Below are 13,477 nucleotides of genomic sequence, written 5' to 3'. Positions count from 1 at the left end.
AATCCACCAACCTTCCCCTAAAATTTTTTATTTTTTAAAATTCAAAAAAATTTTGTAAAGGGAGGGAAAAGACCCGGGTTAAAAACGATCCCCAAAAAGGGCGGGGAAAAGAGGGGGGCCCCCAAAAAAAAAAAAAATTTCTGGGCCCAAAAGGGAGTATGCACTTGTTCCCCCATATACATGAAGAATGTATTGGGGGGGAAATTGTGTTTATAGAGGGTCTTAGTTTCTTGGGGAAAAAAAGGAACAAAATTTTCCCTTTTATAAAATTTTGATTATGCATAATTTTTTAAGGGCCCCTAGCGTTGAGCGGCAGAAAATTTTTAATTAATCAACCCAATCAACCCTAGTTTAGGGGAAGCTATTTAAAAAGAGAGGCGGGGAAGAAAATTGCACGGGAAATTTTTAGAATGAAAGATGCTTATTTTAAAGGGGCCCCTAGATGAATTTTAAAAAAGAAAAACTTCTTTTGGAGGTTTAAATTTTATACAAAATTTAAGGGTTGCCTTTGGATTGAAATTTAGCCCGACCTTTACTAGAAAAATTGCAAAAAAAAAAGTAAAGCCCTTTAATTAAGAAGGGCGGGTGCAAAAAAATTTTTTAGATGTGTTTTTTCTGGGCGGGACTTTTACAAACAAATGCGGGTTTAAAAAATAAAAAAAACATTTAAAAAGGTTTTTAAAAACGATGGAATAAAAAGTAATTTTATCCAAATGTGATTTTGGAAAAGGAAGGGGAAGGGGTTAAGTTCTTGGGAAAATTTTCATACAGGGGGAAAAGGAAATTTAAAAACCAAATAAAAAGAACGGAAGCTTTAAAAAGGGAGCCTCCCCAAAAAAAGTGTAAAAAAAGGAGTTTCCCTTTGGGGAATGTGTAATTTTTTTTGGGAAGTTATCCCAAAATTTTTGCCCTAATAGCTAAAATTTTAATTATCGACCGGGAAAGATGAAAAATTTGAGGGGGGAAATGGGGCCCTGTAAAAGCTTTTGAAAAAAATTGAAAGATAAGTTAGAAAATTTCCCCCAGTCTTCTTAAGGGGGCCCCAAAATAAAAAATTTTTTAATACTTTACAGATGTAAGTGATATGAAATTGTGGGTTACTGGCTGAAAGAAAATGATTTGGAATTACAAACACCTATAGGAAACTTTCAAAGAAGGTAAATTTTAAACGGGAAAATAAGTCCCAGTCACTGATAAAAAAGCATCACCCAACCCGGGGGTGGGGTTTTTTTTAAAACATTATTTTTGGGGGAACCCTTTCCCACCATAGTTACAGACCATCAGAAATTTTAACACTGGGGTTTAAGAAAAAGAAAAGTTTGCCCTAGAAGTTAGAAAATTATTTTAAAAAATGAGGGTTTTAAAATTTATAAAATAAAGTGCAAAAAAAGGGACGAAACCATACGTACCAGCCCCCTTTTGTGGGCCCCTTAGGAGCATCCCCAATTTTCGGAGTGAAGAAGAAATTTACAACCAAGTTTTAGGGACAGACAAAGAAAATAAAAAAGCTCAAAGGGATAAAAAGGAATTTACTATCCCAAAGCAAATTTCCCGGGAAATCGACCATTTTATCATTTTTAAAAATTAAAAAACCCATATTCTTTATTAAGAAGAGAAGAAATGGGGAAGATCAGAAAGATAGAAAAATACGAAAAAATCTTTTTAAACCCTTTTGTCAACAATTAAAGGAGGGGGGGGGGGGGGGGGGGGGGGGGGGGGGGGGGGGGGGGGGGGTCCTAATCCCATCAGTGGAGATATTTTACCCCCAGTAGAGGAAAGGTCGGGGGAAATCCAAAAGGTTTTCTAATTGATTTGCAGGGGGCCAGGGGCAGGGTTTAAAATTTTGTCTTACCAAAATTGGACCATTCTCTGGGTTTTCTGGGGATTTCCCCCTTTAAGAAAAAAAGAAAAAGCCCCCAGCTCCCCGCGGGAATTTAAAAAGAAAGTATCTGTAGGTTTCGTTTACCCGTTTCAGATAGTGGGAGGATATTTTACGAGTTTCGAATTTGAGGTTTTTGAAAGGGGAAAGGGGAAAAAATAAAACAAAGTTTTTTCCCTATACCATCCCACCCTTCGGGGGTAACCCCAGTGATAGAAAGAGCCCATGGGAACCTTAAGACAGTACTTGCCATTTTGGGGTCAAAAAAACACCCAAATACGGCCCAGTCAATTTCAAAAAACTAAAAAAAAGGGGCGTTTGAATAAAGGGCGGGCCCCACATTTCTTAGGACTTGACCAAATTTTTGGTTTTTATGGGAGACACCCCGACAGAAAAGGGTTGGGGAAAATTTATATTTTTACCAGTAGATGAGGGGATGGGGATGAAAATTAGTTTGTGAAAAACTTGCTGAAAAAAATTTTAAAAAATAACACTCAGAGATATTTAAAAAAAGGCAAAATGTGAGCAGAAAAAAAACAAAAAATTTAGCGGCGGAGATTTAGCCATGGGTTTATTTTTGGGGAAACCCAAACCCAAACACGCAAATTAAAATAGGTTTTTTTTTTTTATGATGGGGGAAGAAATACTGGAAAAAATTTGAAGAAAAAGTATCTCAATGCAGATAAAGGGAGGGAAAATTTTTATTTACATAAATAAGGTTTCCCCCCCCGGAAAAACCCAAGAGATTTGAGGAATATGCCCGTATAACCCCAGAGCATTTTTGAAGGTTTAGTGTAGATGAAATACGGTACTCAGCACCCCCCCCCCTTTCAGATGATGCTCGTCGGGCTTTTCGCGTGGGTATGCGCTTTTAAATTTTGGTGAAGGGGAAAGTGGGGTTGGTGTGGTGGGGGTGGTGGGGAAAGAAAAAAAAGTCTATGTACGAGAACGGTATATATATATGTCGGAAATTTTTACGTAGTTGGGGGAGTGAACGGTGTCGGAATTGCGTTGCCCCCCTCCCCCTTTTTTTTCCGTGAGGGGGGTTTTATGTGGGGTTTTATGTATGAGCTGTATATTTTGTTGTCTGCATAACTTTTAAGAAAAGTGCTGAGGGTTTGCGTGCGGTTTTTTAATTGCCGGGGTTAAAACGGGGTTGGGCTTTTTGGCCAAATTTGTGGTTGTTGTAAATAAATACGTTTTATGTTTTTTCCCCTATTTTATGTTTTTATTATTTTTTCCGCTTTTAAGAAAATTTTGTTCTATTCTATTTTTTTGTTTTTCCCTTTTCATAGCCTTTCCTAAAAACCATTTAAAATAGCCATTTTATGAATTTTAAAAAAATTTTTCCCCACGTCAGAGCGGGGAAAGTAAACGGCCCCCCGGGGCCCTTTTGTAGGGTGGGAAAAAAAATTCGGGGTTTCTACGCCCCCAGGGGGGTTTTTTTCCTCCATTTTGGAAATTTTTACATAGGGGCAAGGGAACTAAATACTACGTGGCCGACAGCTCTAGCTCAGAAACATGAAAAGGAGGGGAAAAAATAAGTAATGAGCCAAAGGGACAGTTTAGGCCCCCGGTGGGGGCCCCAGAATTTCTATTTAGACCCCCCTGGCGTCGTTTTGGGTTGTGGAATGGGCGCCATTTTCGGATATATTTTCCCCAAGAATTTAAAAACCATTTTTTTCAACGGATATTAAAAATCTATATTTTTTTAAATGGCCCAAAAGAACCCCCCATTTTGTATGTGTTATAGAAAAAAAATGTAACAAAAGAAATGAATAAACGTTTTCAATATGATTGGAGCCCCACAAATTCCCGCCTCTCGGCCAGGTTTGGGGGGGTGGGGGGGGAAAACCTGAGGGACTTTTTTTTGTCCCCGCTTCGCGAGATAAGTATTGGGGTTTTTTGTGTTTTTTCCCGGGTTTTAGCCTTTTAAACCGGGGAAATTCCGGAAAAGGCCAAGGGGGGGGGGGGTGTAGCCCCCCCTTTTAAAAAAAGGGGAAGATTTTTTTTTTTATTTAGTTTGTCTCCCCCCCTTACAAACCCCCTTTATCGGTCTAGGGGGTTAAACCCCCCTCTTTCTCAACGAAAATTTTTTACGGCCCTTTGAAACGTATGTTGTTTTTTTTTATATTTTTTTGATAAGTTTAAAGGGGTTTTAAAAAGGGGGGGGGGGGGGTCGTACAGCCCCCCAACCCCCCCACATTCAGGGGTTTGAAGGGCCCCTCAGGGAATCCCGGCCCCCGTCCCCCCAAAACCCCATTTTAATTAAAGATTGGGGGAAACCCTGCAAGATTGCAATAACATACAAAACATATTATTTACAGCCTGTGGTTCTTCTATTTGACCTTTTCCCTTTTATGTTTCGCTACTTTTTTTCCTTTCTTTTTCCCCTCCCACATTTTGGGTTTTTGTTCTTAGGCCCCTTTATCCTTGCTTTTTTCCTGGATTTTGCAAAAGCGATCTCGTTACTAATCAAATACTTTCCCCCACACTGGGACATTTAAGAGATTTCCCCGGGTTGACATTTTCCCCAAGGGTTCTATTCCCGTGGAAAACCCAATAGTAGTAAGGGATTTGACAGGGGGGGTTTAACCTACAGATCCCCACTGCCCTTCATGGGGAGGGCCCCGGGCCCCTTAAAGGGCCCCCCCTTGAATGTGAAAACTAGGAAAAGAGTAAGAATGCCCCAAAAAATTCGCTGTGCCCACCCTCGGGATACCCCAATTTTACTTGGTCTTATCATATTTTTAATTTTGGGTAACTTCTTTTAAAATTAGTTTTTTAGCTGGTAAGAAAATTTGGGGACTTAAATAATTTTTGGGAAAGATGATTTTTTATTTTTTAAAAAGTTTAATACTTTTTTTACTTTTTTGTTTTTCAGGTGTATAACTTTTACATTTACCTAAGATAAAAAAAAACAGTGTAAAATAGGTGGGGTTTTACCCTAAAAATTTTCTTTTTTTCTTTGTTCCCCAAAGTTTTCTTTTTAATAGAGGGTACCCCGTTTTATTTCACGGGTTGTTGTTATTTTAAGGGGGGTTTTTAAGGGGTTTTAATGGAAAAAAGAAAAAACCAATATGTATTCTTTTTGTTTTCTGGAAAAAAATTCATTTAATTTCCCGGTTTATTTGCTTTTGTATGAAAAGGGACGAACCATAGCTTGAAATATGTGCCCTGAGTAGATGTTAAAATTTTTAAAGAATATCCCCAGTTTTTAAAACCCCTAAATTTTTAAGTCATAACAGAAAGAAAAACCCAAAAACAAGGGGCCTGGTAGATCCCCAAAAAGGTTATTTAAAATTTTTTTTTTTAAATAAAAGAAGTAAGAAAAAAACATTCACCCGGGTGGTAATATCAATAAAAAAATTTTAAAAAAATACAAAAAATCTGTTTTACAGAACAAAAAAAAAAGAAAAAATTTTCCTTGAGAAAGATTGGAAAATCAGGGGTAAAAGAATATTTTTTTAAAAATAGTGGCTACACGTGGCATTTGGGGGAACCTTTTCAGTGTTTTTCTGTTTTTATTGAGGTTTTAAAAACCCCAAATTAAGGGAGTAATGTTATTGAAGTTTAAAATTTTAGAAAAAATACATCTAGGGGAAAAAATTTAAAGTGTTTCATAAATATAATAAAATTTGGAAAAAATAAAAAATTTACTAAAAAGGGAATAATGGCATGAATATAGCAATTTGTTTGTCAAAAGATTTATGTTCCTACAAAAAATTATTTATATGAACCTTTTATTTTTTTATTTTCCAAAAATAAAAAACCATTGTTTTTTTTTTTTGGGGTTTTTGTGTTTTTTTTCCGTTTTGTGGTTTTTGCTCCTGAAAAAGCCCTTGGAAGAAAACCCAACCAGATTTTAAAAGCAAAATGAAAAACCCCCTTTGGGGGGGAAAATTTTTCGGAACTAACAAGGGAAGAAAAAAAATTTGGGGAAAGTCGTCCCAAAGGATTCAAAAGAAAAAAGAACCCAATTTAAGAGAAGGGACATTTTTAATTAAAAACTAAAACACTTTAGGGGAGAGGGGGAATTTTTAAAAAAAAAGTTTTTTTAGGGGTAAAAGGGTTTTAAGGTTTTATAATTAAAAATATATCAAGAAAATGTAAGTTATCAATTGTTTGATTTTATCTTCTCTCATTTACCCCCTAAGCCAAAAATTAGATCATAAAGAAACCCCTTTTATGTTTTATTATAAAAATAGTGGGGGTTCATAAGGTGACTCGGGGTAATGATACGGGAAAAGGGGAAAAAGTCCCCTTCTTAAAAAAGGGCCCCCTCAAGGGAAAGGGTTTCCCAAATTTTTTAGAAAAAATTTAGTTTTTTAATAGAGGGGAAAAGTTTTTTTCGCAAAATTTTTTTTTTTTTGGGCCCCTTTTTTAAAATTTCAGAAATAAAGGGGGTTTCCCCTAAGAAAGTTTAAAGAAATTTTTGGGTTTTTCGTTTTTTAATTTTTTTTTTGAATAAATTATTGGTTTTAAATTTTTTTTTAAAGTTTTGTGAAATTATTTTTTAATTATAGATTTTTGTTATTTAGAAAAAAAGGTTTTGAGGGGGAAAACCCCCTTTTAGGGGGGCCCCTGGGGGGAAAATGTGTCCCTTTAAATGGAATCCAGCCGGGAAATTTTTAAAGAAAGTTTTTAGGTCAGAAAATTTTTTTGTGTCTTTTAAAAATTTTGGGTGTGGGAAAATTAAGAAATAAGGAATTTGTTGAAATATTTATCGATTTTATATTGTTAAACTTTATAATTTGGTTTTATGATATTTTAGGTTTTTAATAAACCTATCCCTTGGGAAAATAGGAAGGGGTTTGAAAAATTTAAATTTGTAAAATTTTGAATTTTGGGTAAATTGGAAAAAGGGCCCCTTAAATTTGGTTTGAAACCCCGGGGGTTAGTAACAAAAGGAAACAGAGTTTATTTATTTTTTGTTATTTGTTTTAAAAATTCAGTTTAATTGGGTTTTTAAAAAATTGTAGGAAAATTAAAGGGGAAAAAAAGTTTTAAAAAGGAAGGGGAAGGGAAAGGAAAAACTTTGAAGCCTTAGAAGATAAAACGCAAATTAAACCAATTAAAACAAAAAATACTCTGATTCCTAAAGGGGGGGGGAATTTGAGTGATTTTTTTGCAACAGATTTTGGGGCCCCTCCCAATTGTGAAAAAAGATTTAGTTTTCATCTGGCTGTTTTTTCTGGGTAGATTTTTGGGATCCCCCAGTATTCCCTTGATGGGTCGATAAAAAAATTTGTTTTGGAACTTTGTATACAATCTAGGTTATTTTCCCCTTTCCTCGAGAACGAGAAGTGAAACCCAATTTTTCGGGAATAAAAAACAAAAAAGGAAGGGACAAAACATTTGTATTTTTAAAATATTGGTTTTGATTGTTTACTGGGGAAATGGAATCTTGAAAATTTGGAGTTTTACTTGATAAAATTTGTGTTAATAGGTTCCTAAAATTGTTTGGGACAAATTTTTTTGGCCCTTCCCCAACCCAAAGGGGTGTAAATTGAGAAAACAGGACAGGGAAGTAAAGTTTGGGCCCCTAAAATTCGTCTGTGATCACCCTTTTTTCCCCCCCAATATTTTTGCGCCCTTTCCGCATATGTTACTTATTAACCTCTTTTAATTAGTTTTGGGTTTTTTATGAAAGGGAAAATTTATTACTTTAAATTTTTTTTTTTGAAAGAGTACTTTTTTTTAAACTATTTGAACCCAGGTACTATAATGGTTATATTTTTAAAATAAGAAAAGGGAAAACTTTGAAACATATGGGGTTTTATCCTACCAAGTTCATTTTTTTCTTTTTTTTCCCGCCAATTTTTTTTCTCTTTAATTAAGGGACGCGGGTTATTTTTTCCCACGGTTATTTTTATTTTAAAGGTTTCCCCTAAGGGAAATTTTTTTTAATGAAGAAAAGAGAAAAAGTATGAAATTTTGGGTTACTGGGGATTAATGCAATTTCCGGGAAATTTAAATTTATGCACGGATTAAGACGAACTAATGTTTGGGAATATATGTGATTGAGTAAATGTTAAAATGTTCAGAATATACAGCGAAAAAAAACCCTTGGATACATAATCATAACCAGAAAGGAGAGAGGAGAGAAAAACAAAGACCAGTGGCCTGGTAAATCCCCCGAAAGGGGTTAGAAAAATTTCTTTAAATATAGAAGTTAAAAAAAGTAATAAAAAAAATAATCCCTTTTAAAATTAAATTTACAGAACAAAAAAAAATTTAATCTTTTAAAACCAAATTTGGGAAAACCTTGGTTAAAAAAATATTTTTTCACAGCTAGTGGCTGACATGTGGCATTTGGAAAACCCAATTGAGTTTCTCTTTATTATGGGGGAAATTTTTAAAAAAAATTTCAAGGAGTAAGTGTTATTGAAATTTTTAAAAATTAAAATTAATGCTGAAATGAGGGTTTCATAAAAAGTTTAAAAATAAGCATAAATATAAAAAATCAGATGAAAATTTAAGGGAAGGGAAATAAAAAATTTTTGTTTACAAAAGTGGGTTTTTTTTTCCTTTTTTTTTCCAAAGAAACCCTTAAATTTTAAATCTTTTTATTTTTTTACATTCCTAATTTTTTTTTTTTGGTTTTTGTTGTTTTGTTTTTTTCAAGAGGGGTCCCCCGGAGAGAGGCCAAAATTTTAAAGCAGATGCCCCCCCCCCCCCCCCCCTTTAAAAGGAGTCCTTGAATGATTCAGGGGAAGATATAAAAAAATTTGAAAAAAAGTCTTTTTACCAGAAAAAGGGAAAATTAAAGAAGGAAGACATAAGAGAAGGACAGTTAACTCCCACACCTCTTTGGAAAAAAGTGGACACTGTTAAAAAATTTAAGGGTTTTAGTTGAAAAAATTTTAATGATTTAAATTTCCCAATATTTTTAAAAGAAAGAAGATTATCAATTTTTGATATCCCCTTTTCTCTCAGTTCCCTCTAAGACTAAAAATTTTAGTTAATCAGAACCCCTTTAGGTTAGGTTTTTTATAGTTTTGGGTTCATAAAAGGGTAGATTTGGGGAAATTTACTACAGGAGACCCCACATTTGATTTTTTAATTAATGGGCCCCCCTAGATAAAGCCCGAGGGGTTTTTCCCCGTAAAAAGGGGGGAAAAAAAGTGGTTTGCCCAGAAAGGGGAAAAAGGGGGAGGGAGGGGGCGCAAAAAAAATTTGGGGGGGGCCTTTCTGACGGCCCCAAAGACCCCAGGGGAGGAGGGGGGTTTTTTTTTGAAAAAAAGGCTCGGGGATTTTTTTACCTGTGCAGGGGCGTAAAAAAAAAAAAAAAAAAAATTTTTAGGGGAAAAAGGTGGGACGGAGATAGGGAAATAAAAATGCTAAGGAAATTTTAAAAAATTACTTTGTTTGACAATTTTCTTCTGTAAAAAGGGAAAGCTCATATATTTTAAATTTTTAGTTTGGTTTGAAGTTTCATCATGGAAAGGGGATGATGCGACATAAAATTTATAAAACAGGAAAAGAAGGGAATGCAAATTTGGGTTGACTAAAAAAATTCCTCAAGGATCTTTTCCGGGGATTTAAACAAAAAGGGGTAAAAATTTCAGCAAATAATTTATCTTGATATATTTCGGGTTTTGGGGAAAAATGTTTAAAAAATATATTTCCCTTGTAAATTAGAAGAGCCATTTTTTTTACCCCAATTTTCCTGTTTTCCCTTCAAGAAAATTTTTTATCTTTTTTAAAGCTCCACCGGAAAAGGGGCCCGAAAATAGTTAAATTTCTTTGGATTTTTCTAAAAATTTTGATTCCAAAAAACTATCAAATAATAATGACATGTTTTTAAATTTTTACTTGGGAAAGGGTTTTTAAAAAATTCAGTGAAAAAATGGGGTTTTTGAGGGTTTGGGTTTTGTGTACGCACATCGATTTTTGTAAGAAGGGTATAAAACCCAAAATATATTTTTTAGAAGACGCCTTTTTTTGTCATATAAGGGCCCAATAATTTTACTTTACAAGGGGGGGAAAATAAAAACAAAAAAAATTTAAAAAAAAAAATTTTTGAAAATGGCGCCTTCCCCCCTTTAAATAAGGAACCTCCTCTTCCCAAGAAAGCAAAACCTCACAGGCCGCAAACAATATGAAAAAAAAAGTTTTTGAGAGCGGGGGAAAAAAAAAAGGAGGGGGTTTTTTAGCGCTTGATTTATGAAGGGGAAAATTTTAAAAAGAGAAATTAGATTTGCGTTAAAGCGTAGATTGACATAGGCATTCACTTTCCAGCACAATAAAACCCAATGGAAATAAAAATAGATTTTTAAAACCGAAAAGAAGTGACCCCTAAAGGGCATTTAAAATTTTTAAAATTTCAGTCCATCATAAACTAGGCAGTGGTGGGGGGTTTTTGAGAAAAAAGTTTTTTTCGTTCACTGCAAAATATAAAGGGGAAAAAAACCCGAGATAGAACTTTCAGTGACCCAGCAAAACCCACCAAACCCCTAAAAACCCACTCCAAATACTTTTTTGGATCCCCCAAAAAAACCAAAAGATCCACACACACTGAACGGTTTTTTTTGGGCGAGATGTGAAAAAAGTGGACCCAAAAAGGCCCAAAGGCAGGTCGGAAAGGGAATTCTACAAAAAAAGTACGTTCCCGGTTTATCTGTTTTCCACAGTATGGGGCCGGGATGTAGTCCATCACCATTATTTGTTAAGGGCCCCTTTTTGGAAAACAAAACCCTCCGCTGTACGAAAAGGGGACAGCTTAAGAAACCAAAAAATCAAAATTTCCCAAACCTACAATGACCTGGAAGACCCCGACGACCCCTGGGGCCCCAAAAGGCCTGTTTAAATTGGTAAGAGGTTTTTAAAAAAATTTGTGGGGAAAATAGGTCTGCCCCTGCCGGAATATGAGGTGAAGATTTTGGGGAAACCGTTGGGGTCATACCCTCCCCCAAGGTTAAGATATAGGGAAAATTTTTTGTGTGATAAAATGTAATTTATAAAAGGGTATAATACAGAACAACATTATCTTTAAACAGCCTTTTATTAGCCCCTGCAAAAACTGGGCCTCCCCCAATTTTTTCCCAAACCCGTTGTCCTGTTTTTTTTTGTTAATTTCTTAAAACCCCCAAATTTCGTTTTTCATCATGCCATTTTTTCACTGGTCTGGTTTTGGGGCCCTTTTATTTTATTTATACCCAAATTTCTGTTACTTTTTTGCCTTGTCGTCCGTTTCGCCCAAAAATGACCTGTAAATTTGGCATTTTTTTTTTGGGGTTTTTATAAGTTTTATCTTAAATTTTGCCTGTCCCTGACCCGTGCACCCTCATCTGATTCTCGGGAACCCCCAGTATAAACCCCTCTCCATACCTCGGGACCACATTATTTTCCCCTTTTCAGAATTAGGGGTATTTATTTTCGGGATCCACGGGGCAAAAAATGGGAGGCGCTTTAGTAAAAAAATTTTTTTTTTAAAAACTTTAATGGGAAGGCCCCTTTTAGTTACTAGGGGTTTCAGCCGAAGGCGCCCCCAACCCCTTAAACTAAGGCTTTGAAATTTTTTTACTTTTTGTAGAGGTTTTTTTGTCTGTACGATTTCCCTTTATGAAAAACCCTTGTTAAGTACCTGTAGCGCTTCCCCTTTTTGTACAGGGACTGTTAAAATTTGGGAAACCTTTTGGAACATGATCTTAGCTTTTTCTTGTTATTCTAAGTCCGACTTTCAACTTTCTCTTTTCCGATAGTTTTTAGCTGTACATTTCATTTGCATTTTAGGGTTATAAACGTTCCCCTTCACCTTTGGCAGTTTGAGTTGTAAGATTCTTTTAAAAAGTCTTCCACTACTCTTATGATTTACCCTTATTAATGTCCATTTCCCCCATCTGGTTTTTCTGTTGCATACATTTGGTTTTTCCCCATTCCCAGTCTGCTTTTTTTTAAAAATTTTTATGCTTTGTACCCCGAGATCGTGTTTCATCTATGAGTATTGAATTTCCGTACATCTTTTCTTTTTTTTTTTATAGCCGGTTGTTTAGTTAGGTAATTTATTTTTTCTTTTTTTAACGATACTTTTATGACCCCTACTTTTGCCCCTTAGTTATTTTTGTTTCTATTGGGAAAAATTGCTGGAGTTTTTGCTTGATTGTTTTTTTTTTTTTACCCCCTCTTCAAGTGAAACTTCATTTTTTCATGTCATTTAACTGTTTGTTTTAAATTTGGGGCAATGTTTTAGATCTTCATCGCTGAGCTGTTTAAAATGTTTTTGGGTGTTAAAAATTAAAAGGGCGGGTTTTTTGGTCCTTTAAGTAATTTAAAATTTTTCTGTAGTTTTTTATATTAGTATTTTTCCCCTTTCCCTTTTGAGGTTTTAATTTTTAAATTTGGGCCCCTGACCATTCTTAAAGGTTTCTGCCAACTTTAATAAATTTTTTAACTTTTCCCGTTTTTTTACATGTCGCTCCCATTTTAAATTATGAAGTAAATTTTGTTTTTGATATCAAATGGTGAATTCCATGTCCACTTCCCTCTAGTCTTTTTTTCGAAGAAGTATTCAGATTTTTGATGAGGAGCCTCCCCAACATTTGTTTCCCTTCCCCATTCTAGGCTATTCTTTTGGGGTTTCCCCGTACGGTTTTACCGTTTTTTACGATTTTTGGGGATTAAAATTCACATTTTTAATTTTTTTGTGAAAAGGGTTTTTACCTTACTGGGGTAAAAAGGCATCTTAAAAGAAGTCTTATTTTCCCTTTATCACTTTTCTATGGGTTGGAGAAAAGACTTTAACCCAAATTTTAGGGGTAACCCTTGTTTTTTTTTTAATTTTTAAAGAAGGGGGGGCCCCTCTTTTTGCTTTTCATATAGAAGACAATATTTTTCGAAAACGTTTTGGTGAAAATAAGAAACCTACCCCTAATTCCTGATTTCTACCCCGGGGTTTTCCCCCCCAATTTGGGGCAAAATGTCCATCATTTTTTGAATCTTCTTTTCTTTTCCCAATCTTTCTGAAATTTACGAGTCAAACAAATCCCATTTTTAAAGAAAAAAAATTTCCCCAAATTTTAAAGCTAAGGGAAAATTTGGGTTCAGTTCAATTTTTCCTCCTTTTATATGTAGAAAGGACATTTAAAAGGGGGGAAACCGTTTTTTAAAATGAGATTGTTTTTAAAAATATATTTCAAAAAAAATAGTTTAAAACAATTTAAAACAACACAAATAAGGGACACATTTCCCAAATTAAAAAATATATACAATATGTATTTCACCAAATTTCATAAAACAAAAAAAAAATACACAAAATTTTGCGCATATATCACCTACATTTTACATACACCTACACCACAACATATACATGGCCCCACATATGAATTTTTTAAAATACACAAAAAGTACCTATTAAGTACATTTATATATAAATTTTTATATATTAAATATATTTTATAAAATTATATATATATATATATACATATAAAAACATATATTAATATAATATATAAAATATAATATTTAAAGTATACCCTTTTGGTTTTCATTTTTGTACTTTACACATTTTAAAAAATACGCAAATTTTAAAAAGTACTTACACAAAACATACTCGCCCTGAACACATGTTTGCCCCTCTTAATACACAAACATGGC

At 34.3% G+C, this 13,477-nt stretch overlaps 1 protein-coding gene across 3 annotated transcripts in view; it reads left to right on the top strand.

The window, feature by feature from the left end:
* LOC119574206 (sodium- and chloride-dependent glycine transporter 2-like) overlaps positions 1-13,477 on the top strand; it is a 98,421-nt gene that overhangs the window by 60,579 nt on the left and 24,365 nt on the right. The gene's annotated exons all lie outside the window — the stretch shown is intronic.

Source organism: Penaeus monodon, chromosome 6 (genome assembly GCF_015228065.2).
Source record: "Penaeus monodon isolate SGIC_2016 chromosome 6, NSTDA_Pmon_1, whole genome shotgun sequence".
Classification (NCBI taxonomy): domain Eukaryota; kingdom Metazoa; phylum Arthropoda; class Malacostraca; order Decapoda; family Penaeidae; genus Penaeus; species Penaeus monodon.
The sequence above is the reverse complement of the archived record's forward strand: the minus strand, read 5'-3'. Positions and strand labels throughout refer to the sequence as shown.